Raw genomic sequence first — 11,743 nt, 5'->3', positions numbered from 1 at the left:
GATTTTAATATTGAACATGTCTCTGGAAAATATAATTTTTTACCAGAGTTTCTAACCAGAGAATTTTTGCAGGGATCAACATTGGAAACAGTTCTCAAACGGCCAGCTATGGGAAAGAAACCAATGAATAAATCACCTTTCAAAAAGAGCACAACTACTACTCAAGATAATGAGTGGGTCTCATGTGAGACCGTCTCACGGATCTTAATCTATGAGACGGTCGTAAGACGGGTTAACCCTACCCATATTCAGAACAAAAAGTAATACTCTTAGCATAAAAAGTAATATTTTTTTATGGATGACCCAAATAAGAGATCAGTCTCACAAATACGACCTATGAGACCGTCTCACACAAACTTTGCCCAAGATAATATCTCTCCAGAAGAAAATTTTGACCTGATTAAAGAATTTGCTGAGGATATTACAACATATGATATTCAATATTATATAATGCAATCTTTGAATTAAAGGGTTCTAAAGAAGAACTCAAATATCCATATTTAATCTCAGGATACCTTAATTATTGTCCTGTAGATAAAGATCTAAAAGGTCTATCTCCAATCCATTTAGTTCAAAGCTATTTACTTAAAGATTTAAAACCAATTTTGGGAAGAAAAACCGGAGATTATTTTGAAATCATTCTGGTTGATACTGGATCCGTTGAAATTCAACATATGGATAGTAATCGTGATGTTGCATGTTCTAAAATGATTATTAAGAAAATTATCATAGCTGCTAATTGAAGATTACCCCTTGGACAAGCAAGACGATTAAACACATTTCAGGCATTGCCAAATATGTTTAATTATCATGATTATATCACTGCATGAGATACTATTCTTATATATGAGAATTCTCAAAGAAAACATTCATGGTGGATAAAATTCTAACTTGATGACTGTAGAGCCCAAAATCAATATACGCAAAACCCATGCATTATTTAAATTGTTAATTCATTTATTTAAGTTTAAATTGATTTCTTAGCGATGCATGATCTATGCGAATGCATTATTTTAAATTAATTATGCTTATATGATGCACATTACATGTTTTCTTTAGTTTCATGTTTCAGGCGATTACTCGATGCGGGATGGAGGAAAAAAGACCGGCGACGAGTTTGGCAATTTTAAAACGTGGGGTTTCATTTTAAATTGGAAAGGGGAATTTAAATGATTTATTAGTTTTAATCATTTTAGTAGCCTAATTAAATTATTAGGTAATTATATGATTGCAAACTTTTAAAGTTTAGCAAGTGTGCATTTTATTTTAAATTAGGGGACTTGGCTTGTAGAAAGAATTAACATTTTAATTAGCTTTTTAATTAGCGTTTTTAATTAATATTGTTAATGGTGTAATTAAGCCATTTAATTCCCTAATAAAACACAAAATTCACACACACTTTTACACACACCTATACACGACTTACACACACACACACACTTCATTATGTTTGTTCCACTTCATATTTTGAGAGAAAATTAGGGTTCTAAGTCTTAGAAGCAGCCGCCCCATGCCCTTCTCTTTTCCAGCAAATTTTCGTTCATGTTATTGCAAGATAATCACGCCACGTTCGTTCCGGATCGTCTCTTGCATCCTTCCCACGTCGGTATATTCGTTTCGGTATTTTTAATTATCAAAAAGAACGTATATTCTAATTTTTTCCTGCGTCGATCTTTTCATAGTATGTGTTGCGTTGTTTTTTGCGTAAAAATGCATGTGTGATGTATAAAGTTTGGGTAGAAATAGTTTAGATCGCGTTTTGAACGTTTCTGGATCTGAAAATCTCGTTTTTGCTGTTCTTTTATAAGCTGCGATTTTTCGGTCGCGATTTTGAGAAAACTTTCAACATGGAAATCGTAGAACTTTTTGATACTTCGATTTGATATAAAATTTGAAATATTTGGATAAAATTGAGTGAGTAATGGTGTTTTTCGTGGGACTGCTCAAACTGCGTTTTCTGAAAAATATGTTATTGATGCCTTCTTGAAGTTTTATGGTTTCAAGCTTCGTTGGGGATCGACGGGTGATCGCTGCTGCGTTTAGGTATATCAGTAATGATGTTGGGTTGGTATTTGGTATGCCGGTTAGTGTCGATAGGCACTTGAATTCATTAGAATCCGTAGGACACGATTTGGGGTTAATTTCCGTGTTTTTGAGTTGTATTGTGTCGTAGGGTGGATGTCGTGTTTTGGGGTGGTTGTGCGGGTTTGGATTCAAGGTTATAGTATCTTAGGAGGGGTCTTGAGGTGTCGATTCATGGTCGGGATGATCGAGTTATGAGAAATAAGCCTTGAGTATATGAATTTTTGTTGGTTCACGTGTACAGAGCCTGCACAGACCCGTACACCCTTGGCATGGGGTCCGTGCCCTTGTTTTCTTCTTAGTGTCAGCAAACCGAGCCTACACGGACCCTTCGACGGACCCTGACATGGGGTTCGTGCCCTTCTTTCTTTTCGGTGTGTTTTTACAGTATCTACACGGACTCCTATACGGACCCAGGCACGGGGTCCGTGCCTTCCCTTTTCTGCACGACACATTTTTCAGTACCTACACGGACCTGGGCACGGGGTGCGTGTACTTCATTTTTGGGAAAATTTATGTTGAATGCTTTGAGGTTCGATATCTTAGTTTAATGCAATGTTTAACAAGGTCGAGTCACGGGAATTTTAGAACGTCCTAAGGAAATGAATGAGCTTGGGTGTAAGCATGATTATTGTGTCTAAGTTACACCAGTTAAGTATTCGAATTCATGTTAGCATGTTGCAGCAGTGGCCCAAGCGAAATCCAACGAATCCCTCAACGCTAAGTATGATGACGTGCAAAAGAAAATATTTCATATTTTTGAGGTATGCTAAATGTCTTGTGACCCATTATATATGGGATTGGAAAGCGATAAAGCATTACCAGGGACCAATCCACCCCGTTAAAGCATGAACGGGTTTAGATCAGGATTGGAAAGCATTAAAGCATGAATGAGGACCAATCCACCCGTTAAAGCATGAACGGGGATCTCATGTATGTGGCAGTGGATCTTTCCTGTCAGCCCAGTACTGTGGTTTAGTCTGATCAGGCGTATTTATGTATGGGTCACTTGTTTTGAAACATGCCTCTACGCAAAATGATGAAGTTATGTATGTTCAAGTATACAAGCATGTTTAAGAAAAGTTTAATGTTATGGCACGTCTATGTATGTATGTAAGTTCAAGCTTTTATACGCACTTTCAAGTTCAAGTATGTATGTTCTATTTTGAAGTTGCGTGTGATTTTATTACGTATTACTTGCTACTTCCAGTTTATACGTGTTGAGTCTTTAGACCCATTAGGCTTGATCGATGCAGGTGAGGATGATGTCGAGGAGACTCGGGGTGGGGACCAAGGAGCAGGTTTGGACTGAGCTGGAGGCTAAACCCGAGGACCGGCAAGTTTCAAGTTTTTTTGAAATGTTTAAAAGTACTCTGATTCATGTTATTGATTATGAGTTTTAAACAAGTACTTTTAGTAAACTTCATTTGAGACCTTTTGTTGCAACAATATTTGGGGATGAACATTTTATTTTATCGAATTTTGAAGGTTCGCCATTTATTTAAGAAAATTTTAAATTTTTCCGCAAATTTTAAGTAGTAAAAAGTACGGTAGGTTACAATGATAATAATCAGTTTTTACCAACATGGTTTAAAAACTTCTTATTTTCATATGGGGTAATGCTATCTATTCTTCCTAGAAATATTAAAAACATATGGAATAAGTAGGGGTGGGTACACCGTACCTAACTACGGTACCGTATACCGTACCGAAAATATCGGTATGGAATTTTTCCATACCAATACCGATACCGAAAATTCGGTATACTAGATGGATTAACAGCCATGCTCCATTTCGCCATCAACTACAATGTTCCCTTGATCATAAGATGAGAATATGGGATACAAGACCAGAATAAAGAAAATTAGAAATAAAATATACTCTTACTATCTTAATAAGAAAACTTTTAATAAAATGGTGGGGTAAAGAAGAATTCTTTGCTGATGGAAAGGCTTATGAAAGACAAGGAGTAATAACTATTGGACCAACTAAAGAAGCTATGAAAAATATGACCAAAGACAATCCAACTCATGCCACGTTGCTCAAAGAATTATTTCAACATATGGATAAAGATACTAAAATTGAATAGCAGACGTTTCATATTAGATGAATGAATTTTGATAAAATTGGATATTATGATAATTTTAAATGTGTAATTAAAACGTAAATAGAAACTAAATTGACCGTAAATAATATATGTAATGTGAGAAAAATATTTTTCAAAGTATGAAAAACTTCATTAAGTACAACAATATTTATTGAGTTTCCTTGATTATCGTCTAAATCACATGTTTAAATTTTGAGACCTTTAAGATTTGTAACTCGGGAAAACGACGAAAGATTAAATATCAAATAAACATTAGAGAGAGTATACATCAAATAATAAATATTAGTGTATGCATAATTTAAGATGTGTCGATTGTGTTATCAATTAAATCATATTGTTTGTTATATAATCACTTGAACGAGATTATTTCGTCAGTAAAAGTGTGCTCCTGTCAGTATCGTATACACTATTTTGGACAAAATATTTGAATTTTTTGTTTAGCAATCACGACAGAAAATATTTTGTAAGCTCATAAATTAACGATTTACTAAAAGATTAAAATTAGAAATTACAGAAAAAAATGGACACATTTTATTAGCATTTGTCCTAGCCTATTTTAAATTCATATCGTTAATTATTAAATCTTATATGATCTTGAATATTTTTATAACTTAAATATATATTCTTAATAACATTTCGTTTCTCTCTCCACGTATCCACCTCAAATAAATTATTACACTTTATGCAGATGGTAATTAAATGTTTTATGTCATGTATTTTAGCTTTTCTTAACAAATATAAATAATAGAATAAAATTAATAATATTATTATAATAAAAAGAACTCCAACAAAATTTAAAATAACAATTTTATTATTATTATTATCTTTTGTTATTATAATATGTTATGGATTTTTTTTATCTTTTGAATTATTCAATGAGGAACTGTGTATATTGAAGCAATTTAATTCCAAATATGTTATTATGATATCAAGATTAAAGGATAAATTTGATACGATGTTTGCCTTAAAATTATAAAAAAAAAAAAGATTTTTAATGGAATAACACATGCAATAACCGAGACGTCTGCTATCAAATTTTTTAAACAATCTATTTTTAAGATATACATACATTAAAGTGCAAATTTAATCTGATTTTGTTGAAAAATATATTTAAAATGTGTGTATTGAATATTTAAATGTTGAAAATAAGAGTTGTAAATATTGAAAATTAGTGTGTGATGATGTATTTTATTTTTGGATTATTTGTAAAGATTTCCTATAAATAGATATCTCATTTGTGAAGAAAATCACAATTGAGTAGAGAAAAAAATATTATAAAGTGTGTAGTTTGGTAAATTTTGAGAGTTTAAGATTTTTGCTTTTCACCATAAATTTTTACTTTTTCACAACACGTTATCAGCACGAAGCTCTAAAAGTCCTTCATACTTTTCCAAGCTCCAAACAGAAGAAAAAAGTAACAAAAGTAATAATATTTATTTTACTGTTATTTATTTATTGTGTATATATTTAATATATAATATAATGTTATTATTAGAAATAATACAAATAATTTTTTCAAAAACTTGTTATAAATCCTGGGAGGATGTTAAGACGACATCCCACACTCCCGGTAAGGGATACGACAAGTATAAAAGCCTACAAGATTTTTAAATAAAATAACTTATGACACATCATTATAATAATATGATATGATATATATAATTATTTAAACATGTCTAATATTATATACATCATATTATTACCATAAAATTATACAAATACATACCTTTATTTTTTGTACACCAACGGTCATAAACGGTAACAAAACGGCTAGTTTTTGCCCTATAAATATGATCTCATAAACACATTCAATCACTCCAACTTTCTCTTCTTCTCTAAAAATCATTCTTCATTAAATTTTTCGAAGAAAAAAGAAGATGGCTTTCTCAAGGTTATTTTTAATTATTTTGGTTATCATACTCACGAGTCTTTTATTTATCGGAGAATATCCTCCTCGTGTGTTTTCTTTATTTTTACAAATGCTTGTACTTGTTTATTCACTACTTTGTATTGCAATATTCATTAACTAATAAAATGCATCGTAATTTTTTTAGTACCACCATGTCAAATTTCACAAAGCTCGAATTTGTTGCGCTCGACATCACGGGAAAAAATTATATGCCATGGACTCTCGATGTAGAAATGCATCTTGAGTCATTGGGTCTAAGTGAGACAATAAAAGAAAATGGCATATCGACGTCACAAGAAAAGGCAAAAGCCATTATATTTTTGCGTCGACATCTCGACAAGGGATTGAAATGTGAATATTTAATTGAAAAAGATCACATGGCTTTGTGGAAAGGATTGAAAGAAAGATTTGAACATATAAGGGAAGTTATACTTCCGACCGCCCGTGATGAATGGAATATGTTAAGATTCCAAGATTTTAAGAAAGTCAGTGATTATAATTCAGAGATGCATCGAATAATCTCGCAGCTAAAATTTTGTGGACATGAGGTACAGAATCGGAAATGCTTGAAAAAACATTTTCCGCGTTTCATGCATCAAATATTACTCTACATCAACAATATAGAGTACGTGGATTTGCGAGATATTCTGAACTCATCGCCTGTCTTCTTGTGGCGGAAAAGAACAACGGGCTATTAATGAGAAATCATCAGTCCCGACCCTCTGGATCAACACCATTTCCAGAAGTAAATGCTGTAAGTAAAAATGAATTTAAACCTGGAAACCAAAATCAAATTCAAAGACAAGGTTTTGGTCGAGGTCGATGTCGTGGACGTGGACGTGGAATTGGCCGTGGTCGTGGTCGAGGCCATGGTTTTGAAAACAATAGAGATAGTTATTTTTATAACTCATCTCAAAAGAGCGTACCAAACCATCCACAGAAAAGGCATCATGAGAATACAAGTGTTAATGAGAATCACTCAAAAAGATATGAAAGTTCTTGTTTCAGATGTGGTACTCCAGGACATTGGTCCAAAATTTGTCGAGCCCCTGAACACCTTTGTAAACTTTATAAAGAATCATTAAAGGGGAAAGAAAAGGTGACCAACTTAACTGAACGCAGTGACCGTTTGAGTGATTCAACTCATTTTGATGCTGGTGATTTTATGAATGATTTCTCTGGAAATGATCAATATGTTGGTGGGATAGAAATAAACAATATTGATGTTGCAGATTTTCTCAACGATTTCTCTGAAAATGAACAATATAGTGGTAGAATATAAATGTACAATAATTTATTTTTCATGTATTCATATAATAATATTTTATTGTATAATTATGATATGTGTTATATTTAAATATATATTGCCAGTAATTTTATTTCATTGCATATTTTTTTGAAGTTCAAAAATGGAAAATGTTATGAGCAAAGCTGAAGTTTGCATACCCGATACTGGTACAACGCACACTATCCTCCGAGATAAAAGATATTTCTTGGAACTAAAACCAACAAAAACAACGGTGAATACAATATCAGGTCCTGTAGACTTGATTAAAGGATGTGGTAAAGCACAATTTTTGTTACCTAATGGTACAAAATTTTTTATCAATGATGCTTTATATTCACCACAATCGAAAAGAAATTTGTTGAGTTTTAATGATATATATTCCCATGAGTATGATACTCAAACAATGAATGAAGGAAATGAGAAATGTATGTGTCTTATCACATATAAATCAGGAAAGAAATATGTGATTGAAAAACTACCAATGCTCCCTACTGGATTGCATTATACACATATAAGTTCGATTGAATCAAACATGGTAGTTGATAATTCTTCAATATTAACCAATTGGCATGATCGATTGGGACATCTTGGTTCAACAATGATGCGAAGAATTATAGAAAATACACATGGTTATCTGCTGAAAGACCAGAAGATCTTTCAGAATAATAAGTTTCAATGTAAAGCATGTTCTCTTGGAAAACTTATTATAAGACCATCACCAGCCAAAATCCAAACTGAATCACCAATGTTTTTGAACGTATTCAGGGTGATAATTTGTGGACCAATCCATCCACCATGTGGACCATTCAGATACTTTATGGTATTGATTGATGCCTCCAGCAGATGGTCACATGTATGTTTATTGTCAACTCGAAATGTTGCATTTGCAAGATTACTTGCTCAAATAATAAAATTGAGGAATCAATTTCCCGATTATACAATCAAGAAAATTAGACTTGATAATGCTGGAGAATTTACTTCCCAGACTTTCAATGATTATTGTATGTCTATGGGAATCATTGTTGAGCATCCTATTGCTCATGTACATACACAGAATGGATTGGCTGAATCATTGATTAAACGTCTGCAAATGATTGCTAGACCAATGATTATGAAAACAAAGCTCCCTATTTTTATATGGGGACATACAATTTTACATACTGCTTCATTAATTCGCATCAGACCAAGTGCATATCATAAATACTCCAATTACAGCTTGCATTTGGTAAAGAACCAAACATTTCTCATCTGAGAATTTTTGGATGTATGGTGTATGTGCTTATTGCACCACCGCAACGAAAGAAAATGAGACCTCAAAGAAAGGTTGAAATTTATATCGGTTATGATAGTCCATCAATCATTCGATACCTTGAACCTCAGACAGGCGACGTGTTCACAGCACGTTTTGTTGATTGTCATTTTAATGAGGAAATCTTCCCAATGTTAGGGGGAGAACAGAAACATACCGAAAAAAAAATTACATGGCATGTATCATCATTGTTACATTTGGATCCAAGAACAAAACAATGTGAAAAAGATGTACAGCAAATTGTGCACTTGCAAAGAATAGCAAATAAAATACCAGATGCATTTGCAGACACAAAAAGGGTGATTAAATCATATATACATGCTGCAAATTCCCCCGCTCGAATTGAAATTCCGAAGAAACAAATTGAAGATACTCATGATGTCATTAAACGCCTGAAGCGTGGAAGGCCAGTCGGTTCCAAGGATAAAAATCCTAGAAAAAGAAAATTTATAGAGAAACACGATGATCACAAAATAAAGAATGATGTTCCTGAAGAAACACATGATGATCACAAAATAGAGAATAATGTTTCTGAAAAAACACATGATGATGAAAATGTTCTGTCAGAACCACAAACTGACAAGAATCGTGAAATCTCTATCAATTACATTAATACTGGAAAAATATGGAACCGAAAAGATATAGAAGAAATTGATGATATATTTTCTTATAATGTGGCAATCGACATCATAAATGATAATGAAGATCATGAACCAAAATCTTTTGGTGAATGTAAAAATCGGCAGGATTTGATAAAATGGAAAGAAGCCATCCAGGTTGAATTGGACTCGCTAAATAAACGTAATGTTTTTGGACCTATAGTCCTTACACCTGAAGGTGTAAAACCTGTTGGATACAAATGGGTTTTTATTCGAAAGCGAAATGAGAAAAATGAAATAGTAAGATATAAAGCTCGACTTGTTGCACAAGGTTTTTCTCAAAGGCCTGGAATTGATTATGAAGAAACGTATTCTCCCGTGATGGATGCAATTACGTTTCGGTATTTGATTAGCTTGGCGGTATCTGAAAATTTAGAAATGCGTCTTATGGATGTTGTTACAGCTTACTTATATGGATCACTTGATAGTAATATATATATGAAAATCCCTGAAGGATTTAAGATGCCTGAAGCACAAAGTTCAAAACCCAGAGAATGTTATTCTGTGAAATTTCAAAGATCATTATATGGGTTAAATTAATCCGGTCGAATGTGGTATAATCGACTAAGTGATCACTTGATGAAAAAGGGATATGTAAATAATTCAATATGCCCTTGTGTTTTCATTAAGAAAACAACATCCGGATGCGTAATTATTGCTGTATATGTTGATGATTTAAACATCATTGGAACGAATAAGGAAATTCAAGAAGTTGTGTCATATTTGAAGGAAGAATTTGAAATGAAGGATCTTGGAAAAACCAAGTATTGTCTGGGTTTACAAATTGAACAAAAAGAATGTGGAATGTTTTTTCACCAGACAAATTATACAGAAAGATCCTTAAACATTTTAATATGGATAAATCAAATCCTTTAAGTACTCCAATGGTTATTAGATCATTAAACATAGAAAAGGATCCATTCCGACCATGTGAAGAAGATGAAGATATTCTTGGTCCAGAAGTACCATATCTAAGTGCTATCGGTGCCCTTATGTATCTTACAAATTGTACAAGGCCTGATATATCTTTTGCCGTAAATTTATTGGTAAGATTTAGCACATATCCAACAAAGAGACACTGGAACGGAATTAAACATATATTCCGTTATCTACGAGGAACGCCAGACTTGGGACTTTTGTATTCAAAAGATGCTAATCCAAGTATAATTGGTTATGCCGATGCTGGATACTTATCTGATCCACACAAGGCACGTTCCCAAACTGGATATGTTTTTACTCGTGGAGGCACTGCAATTTCTTGGCGTTCACAGAAACAAACGCTCGTAACAACTTCATCAAATCATGCCGAGATTATTGCACTACATGAAGCAAGTCGTGAATGTGTGTGGTTAAAATCAATGACCCAACATATCCAAATCTCATGCGGATTATCATTCGACGAGAAGCCTGTGATACTATATGAAGATAATGCTGCATGTGTTGCTCAAATGAAAGAGGGATACATAAAAAGCGACAGAACTAAACATGTTCCTCCTATGTTCTTCGCATTCACCAAGGAGCTAGAGAAGAATAAATGTATTGATGTTCGTCACATTCAATCAAGTGAAAACTCATCAAATCTCTTCACAAAGGCACTTCCTACGTCAATATTCAGAAAGCACATATATAATATTGGGATGCGCAATCTATGAAATTTGTGAAGAATTGTTCGTGTCAACATGAGGGGGAGTTTACGTGACTGCACTCTTTTTCCCTTGCTATGGTTTTTATCCCAATGAGTTTTTCCTAGTAAGGTTTTTAACGAGGCAGTATAAAAACACGTAATGAAGACAATCATTATGATCATCATCACAAGGGGGAGTGTTGAAAAATATATTTAAAATGTGTGTATTGAATATTTGAATGTTGAATATTTGAATGTTGAAAATAAGAGTTGTAAATATTGAAAATTAGTGTGTGATGATGTAGGTAATGATGTATTTTAGTTTTGGATTATTTGTAAAGATTTCCTATAAATAGATCTCTCATTTGTGAAGAAAATCACAATTGAGTAGAGAGAAAAATATTATAAAGTGTGTAGTTTGATAAATTTTGAGAGTTTAAGATTTTTACTTTTTACCATAAATTTTTACTTTTTCACAAGAGATTTTTCTTTTTTTACATTTAATATGATTTTTTCCCAAGAGAAGTTAGAACACATGGCAATAAAATGAGTTTTGAGAATGCGACGGCGTTGGCCACCTTGACAGGTCCGACCACAACAACCATTCACATGCATTATAATATTCCAACTTTCTTTTTCCTGCTTCTTTTTTAATTTTCCCAACGAACTAAACAGGGGAGTGATAAAAATTTGAACGAGTGATTGCTAGGAACAAATATATCTCGAAAAGTCAATTTCCAAATCTTTTTACAACTAGAAACCGAA

The sequence above is a fragment of the Primulina tabacum genome, chromosome 7 (genome assembly GCF_025594145.1).
Source record: "Primulina tabacum isolate GXHZ01 chromosome 7, ASM2559414v2, whole genome shotgun sequence".
NCBI classification, from domain to species: domain Eukaryota; kingdom Viridiplantae; phylum Streptophyta; class Magnoliopsida; order Lamiales; family Gesneriaceae; genus Primulina; species Primulina tabacum.
Note: the sequence above shows the minus strand (reverse complement) of the source record.